Source organism: Heteronotia binoei, chromosome 16 (genome assembly GCF_032191835.1).
Source record: "Heteronotia binoei isolate CCM8104 ecotype False Entrance Well chromosome 16, APGP_CSIRO_Hbin_v1, whole genome shotgun sequence".
In the NCBI taxonomy this organism is placed as follows: domain Eukaryota; kingdom Metazoa; phylum Chordata; class Lepidosauria; order Squamata; family Gekkonidae; genus Heteronotia; species Heteronotia binoei.
In genome coordinates this window covers 40607983-40632950 of record NC_083238.1, presented here as the reverse complement: position 1 = coordinate 40632950, position 24968 = coordinate 40607983, and positions in this window count along the sequence as shown.

Genomic DNA, 24968 nt, shown 5'->3' with positions numbered 1-24968 from the left:
CTCTCTGTCATGAATTGGCCAAGATGAAACAGAGCAATGAAGGAGAAGCAAGTTCCACTCAGATCAGCAGGGTCATTTCATCCTTATGCCTCTTCCTCCCCCCCCCCCTTAATACTGTTGCATTCATTAAACATGTGGAGGAGGCAACCAGTGTTCCCTCTAAGCTGAGTTAGTGTGAGCTAGCTCACAGTTTTTTTAGCCTCCAGCTCACACATTTTTGGTTTATCTCAGGAAAAATGGCTCCAGAACAAGCTAAGTTATGCAGTAGTTCACAACTTTAATGTCAGTAGCTCACACAAGTAGAATTTTTGCTCACAAGATTCCACAGCTTAGAGGGAGTATTGGGGGCAACCCACAAGGAATCTCAGTCTGGAGACCCATGGGGCCTCTCAACAACACTGAATAAATTCCACCTCACAGACAGACCAAGGATTGAGATATCCACAGATATTCAAAGATCTCCTGCACTTCAGTTCAATATCTTCCTGTTCAAAAAGCAGAAACAAACTTACCAAATATCCAACCAACAGTGGGGGCAATCCAGCTTGATAAAAATGAGCTTCACTTCTCTTGTGGGCTGAACAGATTGTCTGGATCTAGAGGCTGGTCCAGACTTCCTCAGCCTTCAAACCAACCCAGGGGTACAGGATCAAACAAAATATGTCTAGAATTCGTCCTTAGGAGATTTGGTTTACCTGCCCTCAGGGCTTTTTTTTGTAGTAGGGACTCATTTGCATATTTGGCCACATACCCATGTAATAAGAACCCTGTAAGTTCTTGGAGGATTGGCTACAATCAGGGGTGTGTGGCCTAATATGAAAAGGAGTTCCAGCTACAAAAAAAAGCCCTACCTGCCCTCATGGAAGGCAACCCTCACCCCAACTTCTGAGCCACAGCCCTCTCAGGAAAGAGAGGGAAAGGGAGGTGAAGGCTTCCTTTGAGGAAGGGGTGCACAGGTGAAGGACCACCTGTGTGGCCCTCCTGTTGACCCAGACACTGAAAAGGGATCCACAGCAGTGTTGACAGATGGATCTGTCCATCTGGGGGAAGTGGGGAGGGGATTGTGTTGATAAGCAGCAAGTCCAGACTTAGAAGAAGATGGGATGTGAGACTTCCAGTTGCTGGGCCATTAACAGGGTGTTGGCACAGATAAAAAAGAAAGGGAAAAAAACCCCACTCAGTAGGAGCATCTATGCACAGGGAGGAGAAGAAATCTTGGTGACCGTAGCAACTTCCCCCCCAGAGTTCTGAGGCCTTGGGAAGCCTTTTTCACTGAGAGGGACAGATACCGTGGACTCCCCAACCCCCCAGAGTCCCCAGGTGGACTCCCCAACCCCCCCAGAGGTGGACACATATCTAATTCAAATGCCTATGCTTGAGTAATGGACATTTTCAAGCACCTGCTTTGGTCAGATTCACCCGAGTGCCACTTCTTTTTTTTATTGTCTGTGTGAGTCCTCCAATGCCCTTGTTACCAAATGGCTGCCATCCAAAGTGCTTGCAAGTAAGGACCATTGATTTTAGTGATACCTGGCCGTGATTAAGTGCATTTATGACTGGAGCTAATGTCATTGCCATTTTATGTGTCACCTTTGTTTACAGCTGATCCATTTGATTTAATTGGCTGCAGTGGCTGAGGACCAGTGGCTACAGTTTCATAGTGGATCTGACTGCTGGTTAGGGGTGTTTTAGGAAGTCTTTTGTCGATGCTAAAGGTTTCTGTACTACTGGTCCATGAGTACAGATTAGGGTTGCCATGTCCCCCCTGACCACTGGCAGGAAATAGGGGTAGGGTTGCCAGATCCTCAAAATTAAGGGGTGGGGCATGGAGAGGACAGGTGCAATGCCATAAAGTCTCCCCTCCAAAGCATGAGTTATCTACAAGGAAGTGATCTTTGTAGTCTGGAGACGAACTGTAATTCCAGGGAATCTCCAAGTCCCACCTGGAGGCTTCCATCCCTAGTACAGATTTTACATAGATGGACATGTTACCCCCTCCTTGGACAACCTGGTGGCCCTGACTCCCCAAGACTGACCACACTGATACCAATCAGAAACCTGACTGGCATTGGCATAGCCCACTGCAGCCCAGAACAGCTTAAATTACAGGCGTTTCAAGAGAGACTAGGGAAATGGAGATTGGTTTGAGTTTTTTTTAACTTTAATGAGCTCTGTCTGATGCTGATAGACACAGAATTGGTGTTAAGTTGTAACCAACTCCTGGTGATTCCAGCAAGGGGCTTTAAAGGCATGTGAGAAGCAGAGGTGACTGGACATTGCCTTCCTCAGAAGATTCTTCCTTGATTGCTTCCCATCCGAGCTCTGACTTTGCTTAGCTGCTCAGATATGATGATTCCCCACTCCTCCACTTGCAGCTGCTGGAATGGCCTTGGGTCAGCCCCACCTACCTCACAGCCCCACCTACCTCACAGGATGTCTGTTGTGGGGGAGGAAGGTAAAGGAGATTGTAAGCCAATCTGAGATTCTGAGATTCAGAGTGAAGGGTGGGGTATAAATCCAATATCATCATCTTCGTCGTCTTCTTCTTCACCTGCTGCTGAAGAAACTTGAATCTTCTTGTAGTGATAGCTGCCTCAGCACATTATGTGCAGAAGACCCTCATATTTCAGTCATTGTGAATTATTTCTCATAAGCAAAATCCCAATGGATATTAAATCATATGACTGACCAATCAAACAATGCTCCCTTTGTGGAATCAGCAGTGTGTTTAGCTCTTCAGAGACAACTTGAGTTTTCTTTTAAGCTCTTTACACTTTATAAATCCATGCAATCCTGCATTCCAATATATTTCTCTATGTGGAAATGTCATCATGAGATTATTTCAGTCCCTAGTTTTCTGCATTGTCCTATCACAAAATGTTCTGGGAAAGAGCTAGTGCTGTTGGAAGAAGGGATATGAAGAGACAGGAGAAGAACTTTCTGATGTATTTATCAGCAGTCAATACTGGCAGTCAGAAAGCCCACTAATACAGCTCCTAGTCTGTACCATCCCAGATGCAGAACTATACGAACAAACTGAGCAGTCTTTGTCTAATGTTATGAAAACATAAAATGCCACTATAATCCGTCAGCTGAGGTTGTTTTAGAGTAATCCTCTTTTGACATTTTCAGAAGCTATCCTACTCTTTTAAAAAACATCAAGTGAAAAGATAATTCTTAATTTGCAGTGGTTACTGATCGCCGCGATTGTAAAATATCATTTACATCTCATCCCGTAGTTGGGCATGTTTTCGCCGAATCAATTTTTGCTTCCTTCCTCTGAAATCAAATCAGAATAAGTAATATTTTAAAAAAAAGAAAGAAAGAAAGAAAAACTTGTTAATGGGACTTCAAGGTTTTTAAAGTCTCTCTTTTAAAAAGAAGTCATAAGAATGAAGAAACACAGAGATGAGTTTTATCAAGTGTCCTGAAATGTCCTTCCTCAAACTCATATATACTAATGGAAAATAATCTGTAAGGAGAATTATCACACCGATGGACTTTGTTCAACAAAATCATTGCACATCATGTTATCACGTAATACAGGAACAGCCAGATCTGCAAGATCAGACAAATCCCGCATAAACACTGCCTGTTCTGTTGACGGCTTCACGTTAGCATTCCCTTGATGACATTTCTCAAGACTGCATCAACAGAAGATACGTTTAATTTGAAGGTGGCTTATCCAATACATTATAACAGGCAAAGGGGAATTGCTGTGCGGTTTGTAGATCTTTATCCGGCATGAAGTTTGTTATATTTATGAGACATGCTCGGAGGGGGGAAATGGCATGAGAAAGATGACCTGAAAGTTTGAGGGCTGATGTGGAACGATGCAACAGAGGATTGGAAACCAAACGGCTAACTTGTCTCTTTCCCTCAAGATTCACCGCTTCTATTTCCATATCCAGTGTGCTCAGATAAGCATCTACACTTTTGGTTTAGCAGTTTCTAAAGACATATTTTGCTGCTAAGAAAGTTTCCCAATCGCTCCCCCTCCCCGTCCCTTCAGATGTAATATATATGTATTTGAAATAGGGCTACCAGCTTCATGGTGGGCCTGGAGTTTTGGAATTGCAACTGGTATTCATACTACAAAGACAGGAATGCCAGCCTCAAGGTAGGACCTGGAGACCCCCTGGGGTTAACCTCATCTCCAGACTACAGTTTCCTGGAGAAAATGGATGCTTTGGAGGGTGAACTCTCTGTCCTCCCCAGGCGCCATCCCCAAATCTCCAGGAGTTTCCCAACCTGTACCCCGCCCCATCCCCTGCCAGGGTGGCCAGGGGGGATTTGGCAACTATATCAATCTCAGACTGACAGTGGAACAAGAGTAGGATGCATTCAGCAGGGTTTTTTTGTAGCAGGAACTCCTTTGCATATTAGGCCACACTTCCCTCATGTAGCCAACCCTCCTGGAGCTTACAGTAGGCCCTGTAAGAAGAGCTTTTTAAGGTCTTGGAGGATTGGCTACATCAGGGGTGTATGGCCTAATATGCAAAGGAGTTCCTGCTGCAATAAAAGTCCTGGCCTTAACCATGGAGCAGGCAACCCCTGGCATGAGAGCAGTGCCACAACCAGAACAGGAAATGGAGGGGGAGCCACAACACTCATTTTTGGATTCAGACCCAATACCCCCTCCCCAACACACACACACACACACACACACTTCTCCCATTCTGATGATCAGCAATAGTGGGCAAATATGTTGATTTTCAGGCAAATACCCTCTGCGGCTGGGCAGATAACAATTCTGCATGCAGTGGTCACTATTGTGTGGATCTTACCAGAAAGATTGTCCATTAATGTTCTTTAATAATCATGTTTTGCTTGGCATGAGGGGGGTGGGTGGATTTCTCCCAGACAAGGAGAAAACAGCACTTCTGCTGCTGCTGTATTTCTTCACAACTATTCTCTTTGTATGAGATGCTGTAGTTTGAGGGATCAAAATTAATCTGTGAATGCACAAGGGCCACTGAGGGAAGAAGAAGATGACCACAGATTTATACCCTGCCCTTCTCTCTGGATCAGAGTCTCAGAGTGGCTTACAATCTCCTTTACCTTCTTCACCCACAGACACCCTGTGAGGTGGGTGGGGCTGAGAGAGCTCTCACAACAGCTGCCCTTTCAAGGACAACTCCTTCAATAGCTATGGCTAACCCAAGGCCATTCCATCAGATGTAAGTGGAGGAGTGGGGAATCAAGCCCAGTTCTTCCAGATAGGAGTTCACACACAACCACTGCACCAAACTGGCTCTGAGTGACTGAGTATAATATCTTAGCAAAAGAAAGCATCCTTGAGTCTGAAGCCTTCTGCATTGCAGCCAATGGAATTCCACCAAGACTTTGCCAAAGCCAAACCCTCCAAATATTTCTCTAGTTTTTGTGGGTCTCTAAGGGACCACATTTCACTAAGGGGTGCCACTGTGGTGTACTGGCAGAGTGCCAACCTACAGTTTGGGAGGCTGGGGTTCAAATCTGCACACTGTTATGGAGCTCTATGAACTTCAGCCAATGGCACCCTCATTGTGCGCTACCTCACAGGGTTGCTGATTTGATTTATTAAAAAAATGTATATTCATATAATCATAGACTTGGAAGGTACCTCCCAGGGTCATCTAGTCTGACCCCCTGCACAATGTGGGAAATTCACAAATACCTCCCCCTAAATTCACAGGTTCTGCATTGCTGTCAGATGGCCATCTAGCCTCTGTTTAAAAACCTCCAGGGAAGGAGAGCCCACCACCTCCCAAGGAAGCCTGTTCCACTGAGTAACCACTTTGACCATCAGGAAGTTCTTCCTAATCCTGAGCCAGAACCTCTTCTGATCTAATTTCAACCCATTGGTTCTGGTCTGACCTTCTGGGGCAACAGAAAACAATTCCACACCATCGTCAATATGACAGCCCTTCAAGTACTTGAAGATGGTCAGGGGTGGAATTCTAGCAGGAGCTACTTTGCATATTAAGCCACACACCCCTGATGTAGCCAACCTTCCAAGAGCTTACAAAAAAGAGCCTTGTGTGTCCTAATATGCAAAGGAGTTCCTGCTAGAATTCCACCCCTGAATATGGTGCTCATATCACCTCTCAGCTGCCTCCTTTCCAGGCCAAACATGCCCAGATCCTTCAACCTTTCCTTGTAGGACTTGGTCTCCAGACCCCTCACCATCTTCATTGCCCTCCTCTGGACCTGTTCCAGCTTGTCTATATCCTTCTTAAAATGCGGTGCCCAAAACTGAACACAATAATCCAGGTGAGGTATTCCACCTTTCCTCTTGGTTGCTGCCAGGATAAAATGGAGCCGAGAGATCCATGTACAGTCCTCTGAGGGTTTTGGAGGAAGAGAAGGATAATGCTGGATGAACAGAAGATGCTAGATGGATAGAAATTGCTAGTCTCAAATGAATAGTTTGCCTGAGAGATGTGCAGCCATTGCCATAAGGCATACCACAAAGGGGAGGAGGGGAAATGCCTCTGAATAAAATAGTGATGCTTTCCAAGCACAATGGTGGATGTGGCATACAGAAGTTGTATTGAAAATTAAAAGCTTATGTGTAAGATCCCCAAGAGGGAAATAATGCGAAAATAGCTGCCGTGATTAATGCTATTTTAAACAAAAATGTGAGACATTAATTAAAAGCTGGCAGCTTGTTTTGTTTTGCAAGAATGAAGCGTCGCTTTAAAAAAGCCTTTGATCATAGATCTCACCCAGCATTTCCAGCATACATTTTTCTTTTTGTTTTCCCTACCTTGTATGGGGGCACTTCTTAAGGAAATTTCGCTTTACAAGGGGTTTGCAACAGATGCTAAAACCTGTATATTATCCTTGAGTTTCACGATCATTCTATTACACGCTCCTGACCTAGATAGGATTGCTTACTTTTGTGTTGGAATTAGTCATGGAATTGATACTGCCATGGTACTGTACTTAAGAACATAAGAGAAGCCATGTTGGATCAGGCCAATGGCCCCTCCAGTCCAACACTCTGTGTCACATGGTGGCCAAAACCTGGGTGTCAACCAGAGGACCACCAGCACAATCAGAACTCCAGAAGCCCTCCCACTGTTGCCTCCCCACAAGAACCAAGAATACAGAGCATCACTGCCCCAGAGTCCTCCAGCTATTAGCCGCAGCCACAGATGGACCTCTGCACCATATGTTAACCTAATCCTCTCTTGAAGCTGTCTATGCTTGTAGCTGCCACCATGTCCTGCAGGGGTGAATTTTATGTGTTAATTACTCTTTGGGCAAATAAATACTTCCTTTTATCTGTTCTAAGCCTATTGCTCATTAACTTCATTGAGTGCCCATGAGTTTTTGTATGGTGAGAAAGGCAGAAAAGTGCTTCTTTCTCTACCTTCTGTTGCTGATGTAAACTACCCTAAGTCCTGTTCTCGGGACAGGGTGGTCAAGAAAATTGAATATAATAATTTAATTAACAAATCTCATGTATAATTTTGTATGCCTCTATTATGTCTGCCAGATGCAAGAATTCACATTTGTATTTCCCATACAGCTCATACTTTCAAGTGAAAAGCAGGACAATCTCGACTGTGGGATGGAAACTACCCCTATCCTACCACTTCACTGAGTAAAATTTGTTTGTCAAAACATTTATACCTTACCATCTTTCTAGAGAGCCAGTCTGGTGTAGTGATTAAGAGCAGGGGACTCTAATCTGGAAAAACAGCTTTGATTGCCCACTTCTCCACATGGGTGACCTTGGATCAGTCACACTTCTCTCAGAATTATCTCAGCCCCACAAACCTCACAGGGCGTCTGTTGTGGGAAGAGAAAAGGAAGGAGATTGTAAACTGTTCTGAGACTTTGAGTGAAGGACAGGATATAAATTCAATTCTTCTTCCCTTTTGGTTCAGGTTCAAAGCCTTCAGTTGAAGGGGACTTCCTCCAAACTAATTTCTTCTTCCATAGGAGGAAAAGCCACTTACATTGAAGGAAGGATCCTTAGGCTGGAGGAAGGCTACTAAGAGGATGACTGGATCCATCCAGGCCACAGCTCTCCAGGGTCTCAGGTACAGATCTTTCATATCACCTCCTACTTGAACCTTTTAACTGGAGATGCTTGGGGCTGAACCTGGAACCTTCTTCATGAGTAGCAGACGTTCTACCACTGAGACATATTCCCACATGTGCATGAGGAGGGAGAATAGGCATGGCATACAAACAATCCTTTTAAAGGGTTATCACTGCTCAGTTTCCTGTGCTGAATTGTCTCAATAACCCTATATATTGGGAGCATGGAATGAAACTTTGGATGGTTTGCTTAGCAATTTCACAGGTCTCCAAGACTTAGGTAGGGTTTTTTTTGTGGTTTCCAGCGTTATCAACTGTTTTTGTCCATTGGGATGTCATCAAGTGATGGACAACAGAAAACCAATTTCATTTGCTGGCCCACCAACTGACAGTGTGCGTGGGAAGTTCTTCGGTTTGAGTACCCTGATAAGTGCAGCTGCAGCTGCTGTGCTAAAAAGACAAACTCCAACAAGCCGTTTAAACAGATATATTTGGGGTAAAGGCGGTAGAGGCAGTTATAGGCAGTCCAAAGGTTCATACACAGATAATCAGTCCAGTCAAGGCAACAGCACAGAATCAGTATCCAGTAGAGTAGTCAAAATACCAGTCCATACACCAATCTTTATCCAGTTCTTATCCAATCCTTCAGAGTAACAGTCTGAGTACAAGATATTGCTCCTCTCTTACACACCGTTCTCCTCTCCTCGTATCACCCACAGTGGCTGAGAGTTAGACCTTTGCTATTATAGTACAGCTAGCCAATCACAATCATTGATTAGTAAACTAGCTGCACATGCTACTCTCGTGACATGCATTATCCTGTATAGCTGGAGTTACATAACTATTACTCAGCATTTTGCTCTCTTAAAGAACCCAATGCTGTCATTCTCCCCCTATGTAACTACATAGTCTATACAGCAACATATACAGTTTAACATACATAGTTAAATCACACAGTATTACAGTACTGCCATCCCATTACTTAAGTCCTAATTTCAGACAACTTTCCTTATGTTTAACATGAGTCTGAGCTTTGGTAAACAAGTCAGCAACATTCTCATTTGTAGCACAATATTCTAGTACAATCAACTTGTCTTCTAAGCTTTGTTTGACATTATGGAACCGGACATCAGTGTGTTTCGATCTTCCCTTAACACCAAGAGTGGTAGCAAGTTGAATAGCTGCTTGGTTATCTTCTAACACAGTTATTGGATCAACATGATGTATTCCAAAATCAGTTAACAATTGTTTGTACCATATGAGCTCTGTACAAACGGTACTAAGAGCGGAATATTCTGCTTCGCAGGTTGACAAGGCTACATGTTTTTGCTTAAGTGACCTCCATCCCACGAGGACTCCCCCCAGGAAAATAGCTAATCCAGTGGTAGATTGCCTGGTATCTTGGTCATTAGCAAAGCTAGCGTCGGCATAGGCATGCATGCATTCTTAGTTCTCCAGTTGGAGTAACAAACAAACTTAAATCTAAGGTCTGTTTAAGATATCTAAGAATATGCTTAGCTGCCAACCAGTGACATTGTCTGGGTTGTCTTACTGCTCTTGCCAAAAGGTTAGTAGCCATAGCTGTCACCAACTCCACACCCTGACCCATCAGCAGCAGACTGGGTGTTGGCTAGATGCAAGCCCACCTCAGGGAAACAGAATAGTGCCAAATGAACCTGCAAGGTGTCCATGTGAGAATCTGAATGCTTCTCAGTGCACAAATTTTCCAGCCCTCTACAGGCTAGGTCTCAACAGGTGGCTCTTTGCAGTATTGCTTGGGAAAGACCTACCTACATAGCCAACATACAACATACAAATTTCCAGTTCAAGGCTCTAAACCAGGGGCATAAAACATGTGGCCTGAGGGATGGATCAGGCCCCCAGAGGGTTCCTATCAGGCCTGCGAGCAAGCCTGCTTTCTTCTCGCTCTCTCTTGCTTCCTTCTGTGTCATCGCTTGCTTTGCTAGGTGTCCCGACCCACCCTGGTTGGGACTCAGAGAGTCGCCCGGGCCACCCTCTCCCATGGCAACAGCAAAGCCTACAGCCAAACCCCGCACCAGCAACCCCGTTCCCCACCCCTCAACCTGATGCTTACCCCAACCGGGGGGGAGCCAGGAAGAGCCTTCACAGGCTCAGCTGCCAGCGGAGGGGAAGCCCCGCCTCCCAGAGTCCACTGCCCAAGGTCCAGGCCAGGTGCAACGTCATCAGCAGGGGAAGAGATGCCACGCCTCGAAGGGGGGCCCCGGGGGAAGTGACCCAAGGTCGCCGCGCATAGGCAGCCTGGAAGGAGCCAGCCAGCAACTACCCAGGCTCAATCGATGGCGTCTGGGTGGCCCCACCTTGGCACCTGTGATTAAGAGGAGGGGCGGGTCTAAGGGGTGAGGGAAGGGGCAGGAATGGGAAGGAGGGGTCGGGAAGGATAAAAGAGAGGCCAAGAAGGAGGTTGAGGAGGAAGGTGTGGCAAGGGAATGGAAAGGCTGCCAGTCAGTCGAGAGAACGAAGCCTCCATTGTCGAGCCAAGGGAGGAAGGTCAAAAAGGGTGACGTAACCTGACCTCCTCCCCATTCTGAAACCTCTAGCCCCATGGGGGGTCATTGGGGGCCAGGGGGGCGACAGCAACCCTGGGGTGACCCCAGGAGGCACAGGGTGTCCATGACACTAGGCTTGCTCAATCACACAGGAGCTACAGAGCAAAGTCTCTGTTTTCTCCATTAGCTGTGGCCCCTTCCTTGGGGAAGAAGGGGAGGAGGGAGAGCTTGCTTTGCCAGGCTCTCTCAGTTGCACAGCAGAGCTACTGAGCAAAGCCTCTTTTCCTTCTATTGACTGAGGCTCCACCCCCTGGGAGGGAGGGAGGGAAACAGCCAGAGCTTCCTTTGCTCAGTTCCCTCGATCACATAGGAGAGATACAAAATCTATAATTGTGTTTGTCTGTGTCCTTTATAAAGGTAAAACTTCACTACCAGGCATTGCATTTTATGACACGCATAGCCTAGCCCAACGAGGTCTCATTTATATCAGATCCAGCCCTCATAACAAATGAGTTCAGCAACCCTGCTCTAAACAGACAGATAACATCGTTATGCATCCCCAAGCCGTATCAAACTAACACATGGATTAGAAAGCATCACTCAACAAACGTCTCTACTTTGGCATTTATTTATTATTTATTTATTTTGATTTATAGCCTGCCCTTTCCCGAATGGGCTCTGAACGGGTGTCAACAGTCAATAATACAAGGTTAAAATCAGATACATGTAATAAAACAATATACAATCTAAAACCAATGTGACAGTCTAAAAACAAACTCCAATTCTGCAGTTGGTGGTATGAGTTGCCTCCATTCCTTCCAAACACCCTTCCATACAGCTGGTATAAGATAAATGGGAAGACAGAGTTATTTCATCGGGGCGCCTACAGCAGGGAGGCCGTAGAATAACAAAATGTCCACCACCTCAGTTGAATGCCTGGTGGAACAGCTCTGTCTTATATACACAAAGATCCTTCCTCTCTGGGCTAGTCCTCCCGAATCTGTAGTCTGCTGTCAATTAAAACAATGGAGAGCGCAAGGGGGCTTTTGTCTAGTGGAGATTATCCCTCCAATTTCATGCACAACAATCCATGCTAAGCACCATTTATAGCTTCTGAAAGGCCAACCTCTTACCCTCCGTTATGGAGCAATAAGATTTGCCCTGATGGAACTCTCTCTTTCTCTCCCACCTTTAATGCTGCCGTTAGGTATTGTACGCCTGGCAAAAGTGAATCCATTTTTCTGTAAAACCCTCTTGACCTTTATTGCTGCTTCAGGGAGCAGTTGGGTCAGATGGGATGATAAAGGTCAGTAAAACAGACCATTATGTATTTTTATTGCTTTCTGAAGCAACAGGGGAAATAATAACAATACGGTTCCGAGATTAATTTTGAGCAAAATGCTTACAGGCAAACAGATATAATTGCATGATAGGATGGCAGGACATCCACCGCCTTCCCTTTGATGAGCAGGGCTTCGGAGAAGGAGCCGTGCATTTTATATTTAAATCAATTTCTAAAAGTGCAACTGGAATTACGTTGTGCAATATTAATGCTTCGTGCACAAAGGCAATTTGCAAGCAATTAGAGGAGTGATTGTTTACAACGGAGGAATCTGTGTGTAAAAGGGGGACACAGCCATGGCTTTGATCCCATCTAGATTGTCATGGATGCAAGGAAGGTGAAGGATATTTGCCAATTCACCTGGCCATGAGAGGCTTCTCTTTACCCTCACCAGCTATTTCTGGCAATCTGCCTGATGTAAACTAGCAGGGAAGTTTTGGGCTACCATGGGAGGTGGGATCAATGAAAATTGCCCCTGTCGCACACCTATCAAAATCTATAAAAAGATAGTCCCCTGTGCAAGCACTGAGTCATTACTGACCCATGGGTTGACGTCACATGATGACGTTTTCTTGGCAGACTTTTTACAGGGTGGTTTGCCATTGCCTTCCCCTGTCATCTACACTGTACTCATTTTACCAAAATCTAGGCAGGATCCAACCCACTGGATTTACTTTTCTCAACACAGCAGACTTCTGAAAATTTGGCTGAGGTAATAGAATAAAGGGCCTTGTCATCTTTAGAATTAGGGTCGCCAACTCCAGGTTTGAAAATTCCTGAAGATTTGGGGACAGGAATCCTGGAGCCCTGGAATAGAAAGTTTGGGGAGGGAAGAGACCTCAGCAAGATTTAATGTCATAGTGACTACCATCCAAAGGAGCCATTTTCTCCAGGCAAACTGATCTTTGGATCCAGGGAGTCAGTTGTAATCCTGTAGATATCCAGGCTCCACCTGGAGACTGGCAACCTTACTTCTTACAATATCCACTGAAGGCACGATTGGTATTGACCTTCCCTTCCATAATATCACTAATAGCAGAGGGCTGGTTAGGATGTTCTACCCTTTTAACGTTTTGACTTGATTGTAATAATCACTCATAGAGAAAACTGTTCCCGAAATTGACAAGAGATATAAGTAATATATATATAGTGCTCTTTTTTTAGCAGGAACTCCTTTGCATATTAGGCCACACACCCCTGATGTAGCCAATTTGGCAAGAGCTTACAGTAGGCCCTGTACTATGAGCCCTGTAAGCTCCAGGAGGATTGGCTACATCAGGGTGTGTGGCCTAATATGCAAAGGAGTTCCAGCTACAAAAAAGCCCTGCATATAACTATCTAAGCAACGATCAGAAAATCCAAAGACAGCAAATCATCCAGTTGCAAAGCAGACCATCAGCTATAAGTCCAATGTGCCCTGCACTTAATATTTCCGATCTTGAAATATATTCTAAAATCATCCAGCTTTGGAACTGTATGGATTCAGTTACCGGAGTGATATGGGAAGATTTGAGGATCTCAGCATAGCAACTTCAGCAGAAGCCCTGGTAGTAGTTTTAAAGAATGAGCATATAGAGGCTGAGCTAACAAAAACGAGGATATCTGAATCAAACCAGAGAGCTTTTGAAATTTGGTGTCTTCTCCAAAGCAGGGGTTTACAGAGGCACATGAATTCTACTAGTATTGAACACAGAATGCAGAAATAATTAAGGTACCAGAGATACGTACAAGCAGGTTCGTTGACTGATGGGGTCATCTGAAATGGCAAGTTGCCAGTACAATAATAAACAGAGTCACACCCTTCTAAGTCCCAGGGCTTTTTTTGGAGCAGGAACTCCTTTGCCTATTAGGTCACATCCCCCTGATGTAGCCAATCCTCCAAGAGCTTACAGGGCTCTTAGTACAGGACCTACTGTAAGCTCCAGAACTGGCTACATCACGGGGCTGTAGCCTAATATGCAAAGGAGTTCCTGCTATTAAAAAAAAAAACCCTTGCTAAGTTCATTAGGACTGCAAAGTCGCAGTCACAAACAATCTACACTTTTGATTTAAGTTGAAAACTATTAAACTATTTATAAGTGCACAAGCATCCAAAAATTTATTATGACTTATGTTGTCATTTGAGAATTTAGAAATGGGCATGTACAAGAGATAGTCAGGATGACATTACAAGTATATTTATTCAGCTTATGAAAAGGCTGTATGCAGTGAAACGTGGTATCAAGTCAGCGATGACGTGAAGGTGAATTTTCCTTTGAAGCCAACTTCTGTGGATAGACTCTGTGTTGGAAATTATTTGGGAGTTATTACAACCCGCTGAGGACTGAGAATTCTTCTGGAGTCACACAGCAAAATTGACATGCGCTTTATGGGACTGGTTTTTTAAAAAAAAATAGTTTGTAAAAGTCATAATTTTTTGGATGCTTGTGTACTTATAAATCCTTTAATACTTTTCTACTTGAATCAAAAGTGTAGATTGTTTTTGGCACAGTTGTTTGGTTCGCTGCTCTTTACTGTTTTCTTCCCTTTCCAAGTCCCAGTCACAGCAGGGCATCCCCCCAGCTCAAGTTCCTCTTCTCCACTGCCACTCAGAGCAGAAAGAGGGGAAAAGTTAAAAATTAAAATGAATAAATGTATTTATTTATTTTACAAATTCATCAACAACACGATCACAATGATATAATTTCCAGGGAAAGCCCAGAAGCAATTTCTGGTGATTCCTAGAGCGACTGGCATCACTTTTGTGTATTCCCACAAAGTGATGTCATTGTGCTTCTGACTCTGCTCCCCCACACTCATGCTTAGCCTGGTATGATGGGTTATCAAGGTTAGTGCTTCAAAGACTGAGAACCTTTGAGTGACAGGCTGTTCAAATGGAAGCCTGTGGAGAGCATCAGCTAAGAAATGACAGTAGAGAACTGATAGCTGAAGAAGAGACAGTTTAGCTCTGACTGTGGACTGGGAAAAAGGCTGAAGGAGTGAGTGGATCAGAGAGGATACCCATTCAAGCCAGAAAGAGAAACCATTTCTAGTTAAGAAAAGTAATACCTGCCCAGTGAAGGAGATAGCTCTTATGAGAAGAGTGATCCCTGGTCTGTCTATATAGAAGAATTTTCAAAACTTAGTAGTATGTTCCAGCCTTCTAAACATTATCAGTGAAACTCAGGAACCTATGCTTGAGTGTTTAATCAGAAATTGAGAAGAAAGCCTCTCTTCTCAAGACTCAAGGCTAACCTTGTTGAATAACAAAAGCACTTACTTGTTGGAAAAATTATCTGGAGTGATTGTGATTACCAAGTTATTCAGTTTTTTAGTTCAAAATTAACCAGTTTTTTTTTTTGTCATCTGTTCTCCTCATACATTCTAACCCTGATTCCACGTGCCCTTTTATTACGTTAAATAAAACGTTTTGTTTATTTTGAACTTTTAAAAGCTTCTTGTGTGTCTTTTCAGAAGTAGAAGATAAGAAGGTAATTTTGTCTCTTCCCTCATTTCCCAGCATCAAAATATATATAAGAAAGAAAGGAAGGAAGGAAGGAAGGAAGGAAGGAAGGAAGGAAGGAAGGAAGGAAGGAAGGAAGGAAGGAAGGAATCTTGTATGTGAGGGAGGGAAGAGAGAAAGATTGAAATACCTGGCAACCCTAGTCCATCAAAGTCAGTGGGGTTAAAGGTATAACTATGCTTAGAAATTACTGACTCATGCTTGGAGTTCATACACTTTCTGTTTTGCATATTAAGGCCTTTTCAAGGACAAACTAGCTCATTGTGAGCTGTGCGCTTCCTTTTGGATATTCCTCTCTGACAGAAATGAATGAAATGCCTTCCTGTGCATTTTTGTTTTCTAATCGATCATTCTGTCTCTGGTCTGGCTCCAAGTGGTCATGCTCCTATAAAGACAGGCCATTTGTACGCTTCCTCTCTCTTTGTGTGTGTGTTTGTGTGTGTGTTGGGGGGGGGGGTGACTGTTCCAGACCCAAATAATGCTGATTTCATTTTTGATTTCTCCAAATCAAGTTTACCAAATGCAGCTTGACCGAAACCAGTAATCTCAAATCCAAGATGCAGCTCAAATTCCAATCAACACATTTAAAATGTGCGTGCGTCAAAGCGAAGGTTATAACAGCAATGCAAAAAAGAAAAAAGCATGCCTCAGATCAGAGATTTTTCCAAAGGGCACGTGGCCTCCTGGGGAACTGCCTGCAAATCTTGGGGGAGTTTAGAATTTAGGGTGAGCAAATGGGGGCATTAGAAATTTTTAGGCAGCCCCATTTTCCCCATGTTCAGCGACTTCTGATGGTCACTTGTCTAATATGTCTCTCCCCAACATGAGAATAAAATCTCAGATCCTGGATTTCCCCCTCCAGCCCTCAAAAAAGTATCATTTGCCCCGTGAATTTACCTCTAATATGCTTTTAATCTGTTTTAAGTACCGGCGGAGGTCATGAATAAGAGTGGGGGGGGAGGAAATATGTAATGTATTGGAGAAGTATATTTGAATCTGAATAGGTGAATGTACTTCAATATATTGCAAAATAAAAGTTTGGTCACAAAAAAAAAAGTATCATTTGCCCTGACCTGGATAGTCCAGGCAGACCTGATCTCAGAGATCTCAGAAGCTAAGCAAGGAGACCTCCTTAGAATAGCAGTAGTCAAGAGGACAGGGGCAAGTTCTAGTTAGCCATCTCCCTGAATATCCTCTAGACTCCCAGTAGGGGTCAGGCACCATGACTTCCAGGTGCACACACACAAAAGTATCTCTCAGCAAGTAGGAATAAAATCTAACATTAAGGCATTGATGGATGGTCATCAAGTACAAGGGTCTCATTGAGTGTGAGAGTTGTGTGTGTGTGTGTGTGTGTGTGTGTGACATTGCCTTGTCTGAAGAGCTGTTTTATACCCCTTTTTTTACTTGTGGCTTGTGGGGGGGATTCAGTGATGATGTTGTATACTCGGTGGGTGATGGTGTTTTATAGAGTTAAATGCCACGGTCTTAAAGAGAGAGAAAAATCAAACCCCCAAAAACATTGGATCATTTTCTGTCCCACAGTTTCGTTTTATCTTTTGCATGCAACATGTTGCATTTCGAATGTACAATACTCAGGGCATTCCTGCTCAAAAAAAAAACAAACCCTGACAATACTTATCTGACAATTGAAATTTGAACGCTTAAAGTAACTACTATCTCTGGGTGGTTTTGATCTTTGTAGAGAAGTCAAGTGAACCCTCCTTCTCTGTCACCTGTCAAGCTCCGAACATCCACTAGTCAACACTATGAAATACTAAATACCACTGTATGTCATTGTTCACAGAATGTAAAATGCCAAGCAGCATTTGTGACAGACTGAAATCTCTCACTGACTGTGTCCTGGACATGCTCCACTGAAGGAGCCCTGACCTGGATAGCCCAGGCTAGCCAAATCTCATCAGATCTCTGAAGCTAAGCAAGATCAGTATTTGGGTGGGCAACGTCCAAGGAATACCAGGGTTGTGAAACAGAGGCAGGCAATGGCAAGCCATCTCTGAAACGTTTCTTAAAAACAAGTCTAGCTCACCACCCAGTGCAGCATAATGCTAAAACAGCTACAACTTCCAGCTGCCGGACAACCTTAGGATCTCCTGGCTACTGTACACACTGACATATGATAACAGCAACAATAATCCACTGAAGGCCTCCTCTGGCTGGACTACTTCCTCTGGCACCCAGAAATGACGTCATCGAGATGGTTACCCAGAACTGGGGATGATGTCTTGTTGTTGTTCATGGTCAGTCTCAAAAAGGGTGTTAAGGAGTGCAGTGGGTGACAAATAGGTAGAGAAGCTGTTTGCCCCTGGGAGACAAGCTGATTGGGAAAGTTTCACTGGAAAAGGCTCCCAAAAAGTAAATGCCACTTCAGGACTCTTTCATAAACAGAATGAGAAAGGGGCACCTCTGAGCCCCACCTGCAGAGGCAGGGGAAAATAAGTTCTAGACAAGGTGGACAAGGCTTAGAAATCGAGAGTTCTCAGCTTAACCTTGTAAATCCTGTAGTAGACAGGGCTCATTTGGGGCAGGAGCTCACAGGAGCAGAGCTCTGGAACCTCTAAAGTAATTTAAAAGGTATAGTTACGACAATCATAATTCAAGAAGCATTTTAAGGTAGATGCTGAGCTGATATAATTTAGTACCTCTCCCAGTGATGTTAGGAGTGTGTGGCATATGCAAATGAGTTACACAAATTAGTTATACTAATGAGTTCTAGCTCCTCTTTTTCTGTGAAATGACCCCTGATAGTAGATATCATTTTTTCAGTTCTCTGAATGTTTCTCTGGGAATCTTGGTTTCAGCCTGTATGCTGCCACAATTTTTGCTGATTACAATTTGTGATACACACTCTTCCAGTGTTACTGGGTCTACAAAAACCCCAGCCAGGGAAGGGATCCCCCTTTCTGAGCTCCCAATGTTGCAAAGATACTGACATCACTTCTGGAGAAAACCCAGAGGTGGCATCAGTATCTCTAGGAATTTCTAGAATCTCTATGGATTTACCATAAAGTTTCTGGTGATTCCTAGAGCTGCCATCATCACTTTCAACCCTCCTGCTGATTGCATGGCTTTGCAACTAAGTGTCATGAGGGTTGTTAGTTAGGATAAAGCCAAAAAAGGTGGAACTGTGTATACCACTCTATGGAAGAAGGGCAAATAAATTATGAGCTACTGTCAAAGATCAGAGTCAAATGAGGACACTCAACTCAATATGTGTCAAATAATGACATTATACCCTTGACAGATAGTCAGTGAACGTTTTGTGAATACTGAACATCAAAATTCACAGTATATGAGAGGAACTCTGGGAACGACTTATCTGAGCTGAAACCTCTGGATTCTCAAGACTTCCTGGCATATGTAATACATCAGATGGATCCTGCCATTCTGCTCAGTAAAGTCCAGGGCCTTTTTTGAGCTGAAACACACAGGAATGCAGTTCCAGCTGGCTTGGTGTCAGGGGTGTGGTCTAATATGCAAACGAGTTCCTGCTGGGCTTTTTCTACAAAAAAGCCGCATATGAAACATTGGCGATGTCAGGGGGTGTGACCTAATATGAGTTCCTCCTGGGCCTTTTCTACTAAAAGCTCTGTATGAAAAATGGTGGCATTGGGGTGTGGCCTAATATGTAAATGAGTTCCTGCTGGGCTTTTCTACAAAAAAAGCCCTGGTAAAGTCAAAAGCTTTTCTTCAGCTAAAGGAGCCTTCTTCCAATCTGTGCCGAGCAGAGTAGCCGCGTCTGCCCCACGGCTGCCATGTCTCATAGCTAATCAACGAGAGTCATCATCTGTCACACGACCAGTTGTATTTGAGCCTCATTTGTGCACATCTCCATGTTGGCTTTCCTCAGCCTCCCATTAAATACTATTTATAAACAGGAGCTGTAAATTTTTAAGCCCAGTTGTAAAATATGCTGTGTCAGCAAGCTAAGCACTTAGGATATGTATCACAAAATGCCCTTTGCCAGTGCAATGTCACATGCAAAAAAAAAAAAAAATGCTGGATCATTACTCTGCTGTTCCAGGCAGATAACAGTGGTACCAATACCGAAGACTGCAATGTTAACCTTGCATACATTTTGGCACGGAGAACAAGGGGGGGGGGGGGGGGGGACAAACAATTTGTGATGCAATAATATGGAACATCTGAATAAAAATCTCCCAATAGTCATTCATATTCTAGCACCCTTCAAGCTGCAAAATACATTACAACTCCTCTAAGTGTGTTGTGTTTTAATACTGCCCAGGTTCTCACTGCTTGAAAATTCGTTGCTGTTTGCATACACTTATTTCTTCATTGCTTTATCTAATATGCTCATCCATGTTAATATGATAGCTCTCACTGCTGTTTGATAAACTGCCATAGCTTTTCTTTTAACTGAGTTAAGAATGTGCATTAAAGCTTCTTTTTTAAATTACAATGTATGATTCTTAACATGAGATTTAGGGTTGCAAAGTCCAATTCAAGAAATATCTGGGGACTTTGGGGGTGGAGCCAGGAGACTTTGGGGGTGGAGCCAGGATACATTGGGGTGGAACCAGGAGCAAGGGTGTAACAAGCATAATTGAACTCCAAGGAAGTTCTGGCCATCACATTTAAAGGGACAGCACACCTTTTTAAATGCCTTCCTTCCATAGGAAATAATGAAGGATAGGGGCACCTTCTTTTTGGGGCTCATAGAATTGGACCCCCTGGTCCAATCATTTTGAAACTTAGGGGTATTTTGGGGAGAGGCACTAGATGCTATACTGAAAATTTGGTGCCTCTACCTCAAAAAACAGCTCTCCAGAGCCCCCGATACCTCCAGATCAATTCCCCATTATACCCTATGAGAATTGATTTCCACATAGGGGATAATGAAGTGCCCAGCAGACATTTCCCTCCCCCACCCCTGTTTCTGGAGACTCTGAAGCGAGGGATTGGCCTCTCTACTCATGAGTTGCTGCCAACTTCTTCAAAGTAACACAGACACACCATTCCAAGAGGAAGCCTTTTAATCAGAGACTGAAGCCTCCGGAGGTGGAAAGTCACATGGTGGCTTTGGGGGTGGGGCTTCCCCCCGCCGGCCAGCTGACTGGGGGTGGGAAGGAGCCTGGAAAAGTGGAAGAACCCCCACTGGGACCTGGGGATTGGCGAGCTTAATGAGATCCCAAATGTTACTTGCTCTCCCTGCAACCAGATCTTGTACTGACAGATCTGGGAGCTTATATCTAATGCAACAGTCTATCCTTCGATCCTCTTCATTTTTATTTAGGAAAGGAATGCTGCCATCGGTGGGGCCATAAGAGAGAGGGTAGGAAGCAGCACAGATTCCATTCTTGCTCAGAACTTCCCGTCTCCAGCTTTCATATGCCATAGATGGGCCAGTAGAAGAGCTGGGATCGACCAGGCACCAGTCCATCAGGCCTCAGTGAATCTTCAGCTCTTTGTCTCTCAGTGGTGGCCAAAGGGAAGCCAAGAAGAAGCTAGGTCCCAGTTCATCGTGCCTGGATGTACCTGCCTCTTTCTGCCTCCAACTTTAAGTGGGCATCAATAGGTCCATCAGCCAACCACTGATCCATCATGCCTGGATGTTTTTTGAACTCTCTGATTTTCAGCTGTTAACAGTGGAGCCATCAGAAGACAGAAGAAAACAGCTGGATACCTCTCCATCATGCCTGGATGTTTCCCCCAACTCTTTTGTCTTCCATTTGCAGCTACCGCTGTGTGGCTTGGATCCAGCTCAGTAGAGTATTCCCCTCCTGAGGGAATTTTTAATGCTCTTTCTTTCTTTCTTTCTTTCTTTCTTTCTTTCTTTCTTTCTTTCTTTCTTTCTTTCTTTCTTTCTCCCACCCAATCACTTTCTTATATCATATCTCTCATCATAATCATTTATCTGTAATCTATCTATCGTCTATCCAGGGCTGGCCCTGCCATTAGGCAAACTAAGTGATTGCCTAGGGTGCCGGCCTTCTGGGGGCACCAAATTGAGTGCCCCCGTGTGATTAGGTGATGTTGTTAGTGTGGGGGAGCACCAGCAATTAGCCTTGCCTAAAGTGCCAGACAGTCTAAGGCCGGCCCTGGATCTATCATCTTCTTATCACCCATCTATTGTCTATCCGTCAGTCTATCTGTCAATCACCTATCAATCACCTATCTATCTGTCTGTCTATCTATCATCTGTCTGTCTATCTTCATCATCATTATCATTGTTACTTTTGAGACCCAATATACTTCTGAGACCCAATAGCCCTGAGACCCAATAGCCCTGGCCCCTGCCTGGTGGAATCAGTTCCCTGTGGAGATCCGGGCCCTACCCAAACTACTGCTATTTTGTAGGGCCTGCAAGATGGAGCTGTTCCACCGAGCCTATGATTGAGGCAGTGGGCGTCCTATTATTCCATCATTTGGCCTCCCTTGTGGTGACTTCGTACCTTATTACAGTGCTATCCTAGTGTTATTACCATCGTTTAAGGTGGGCCTACAACTGGTTACTGATATGCTGTGCCCTGTCAGCCAGTGGTGTGTTTTATTTATCGTTTTTACTGTTTAATTTTAATATGGTGTTTTAACTTTGATATGTAGGTTTTTTATTGTTATTATTGTATGTTGTGATCTGCCTTGAGTCTGTTTATGGGAAAAGGCAGAATATAAGCCTACTAAATAAATAAATAATATGCCTTGACCTGGGTGGCCCAGGCTAGTTCAATCTCAGCAGATCTCAGAAGTTAAGCAGGGTCTGCCCTGGTTCGTATGTGGATGAGAGACCACTAAAGATGGCCGGGGTTGCTACACAAAAGCAGGCAAGGGCAAACCACCTCTTAATGCCTACAGCCTTAAAAATCCTACAGGGTCACCACCAATTTGGAAACTAAAGAGGCAAGGCAAAAAATATAACAAACAAATAAAATATCATCCTGAGCAATATTCAAACCAAACATAGCTATACTAATGCAAATATAATGCAATTGCCATACATCTCAAGAAGAGAAGCTCCATTCAGGTGGTAATATCTTTTCCTCAGAAGTTCCATTCAGGTGGAAATATCTTTTCCTCCTGACAGTGTTTATAAGCTTATCAAATCCTCTTTGTTGTTTACAAGCTTATTAAAAGCCAGAAACAAATTATTTGGACCAACGCTGACCTCATCTTTCAGTGCCACATACGTTGAGAGAGCCATGTCATCCCCATAAACTGTGGGCCCAATCATCATTCCGTAAGACAGGGTTGAAACTGGAGGTATGAAATTAAGAACACGGATATAATCTTTTCTTTAGGGAAATCAGCCTCACGTTGCTCATCCCAACGGGCACACACACACCTTCACAAAGAGACAATTTATGCCAAATAGAACAACAGGCTGCCAACAATTGGAGGCTTCATTGAGTCAATCCATCAACTCCCCCAAAGCGATCGTAAACAGAGCCAAGCCTAGTGGTCCTCCCCTGCCAGCGCTCCCCAAATTGTCCTTTAATTACTTTTTACAGTCAACAAATTTGATGGATTTTGCACTCTCCCCTTTCTGAAGGTCAAGAAACTTGTTGGAATGAACGAAGGTGGAGGCAGAATTTTTAGGAGCTTTGCTACCAACAGGCTGAAATGGCAGTCAAGAGGGCTGGCATTCAAGGCCCAAGTCCCCTTAAACAATGAGCCCACTCCAGTGAAAGTCCCACTGGTTTCAGTAAAGAGAGCCAGTTTGGTGTAGTGGTTAAGTGTGTGGACTCTTATCTAGTAGAACCAGGTTTGATCCCCCACTTCTCCACTTACAGCTTCTGGAATGGCCTTGGGTCAGCCATAGCTCCCACAGGTGTTGTCCTTGACAGGTGTATATTGGGTCTCAGCCCCACCCACCTCACAGAGTGTCTGTTGTGGGGGGAGAAGATACAGGAGATTGTAAGCCGCTCTGAGTTTCTGATTCAGGAAGAAGGGCAGGGTATAAATCTGCAATTCTTCTTCTTCTCAAGAAGATCTAGACATCTGGGGGCTGAAAAGTACACTGTTAGCTGCTTCAAAAGCTTGGACTGATTCCCCACTCCCCTTGTTCCAGTCTTGTTGCTCCTTTTCCCGCTGCGCTTCTGCTGGATTTCATACAAGCTGCCCCGGGGTGGCGAATTACTCTGCCTCTCTTCAAGTTCCCGCTGCAGCAGGCAGCATCCTCTGAAAAGTGGTTTCTGCCTGCCCTGGAGGGAACTTGAAAAGAGGTAGGGCAACTCACCACCCCAGAACAGCTTGTGCAAAATCCAGCAGAAGTGCCTCGGGAAAAGGAACGAGACCGGAACAAGTTGAGTGGGAAATTGGTCTTGGTATAACAAAATACCTCATATTTTCTGATGAGATTCTCCACTTTCTTCTTTGTACAAGGTTTCAGAAGTGTTGTTATCAGTTTATTTCTCCATAGTCTTAGCAACCACTGGGTCTCACTTGGGCCCTGTTTGCAACGTGGCACCCGCCAAGGCTGAGGTTTTTTAGCAACCTGGGGAGAGGACTGTTATGTATTGCATCTCACCTGGTTCTTGTTGCCTGAGCTTGAGACAGGTACTCCTTGCAAGCCAGGATCCTGACAACATTTCCCTACCCCCCCCCACTTTCTGATGACCCTGAAGCAGGGGGGAGGGCCTCAAAACCGCCTGCCCCCACCTGGGGATTAGGAACCCTAGGCTAATCTTTTAGTCCTCTTCCTGCAGGGATTCAGCTTGGGTGAGGTCGCCAGAGGCTTGGAGCCTGGCCCTGTGATAGGCAGCTTGCTGGATCTGGACCAGCCCAAATTTAGTCATTGTCTACTTGTGCTTCTAATTTAGGATGTTTTTAATTTTGTAAATTGTGTTGGGTCTCAGCAGGGAGAAAACATGCCCAAAATATGTGGGTTGCTTTTTTTAAATTTTATTGTCAGTTTTTGTTTTTTGTAAACTGCCTTGAGTCTTTCATTATTAAAATGAATGAAGTAAAAATAAAAAAAATGTTGGAGGGCTGCATCTGGGTGTATGTTTTACAAGCAGACAGTTCCACTGTCAGAACCAGTGTTGCAATTATCTGTTGAGCAACCATTGAGCAAAGCACTCTGGTCTTTTCTATTTTTAAAAAGTTTTTGAGATACAGAAAGCTTGGAAGAAGAAGGGGAGAAGGGGCGAAATTTGAATTTTCTAAATTTAAAGGACAGTGCTAAAAAGTGGAAAGGAATTTATTGTTTTGTCTACTTGTGGTTTTGATGAAAAAGCCCCATCGTCACGGATTTGCAGCTCTCACAGTCAGCACAGGAAATACGTCAAACATTGTGAGATCTTTTTACCAGTGAAAACGGAATTTGGTGGCAAGAAAAGCAGGAAGCGTCGGATGGAAAAGGGAAATCATTGAAACAGCTAGCCTACTCTAGGACTATAATATCATAGAAAAACATCGGCGGCCATTGCTAGGAGGTCAAAATTTAAACAAAGTTTTTAAAGTGTTCGGGACATTAAAAATTGGTGAAGCTGACAGAGGTGACAATTATAAGGTAAATACTATTGGACATTATCGCTGATAATTATTTTAGAAGCCTTTTGAAGGAAAAAAAACATTTTAA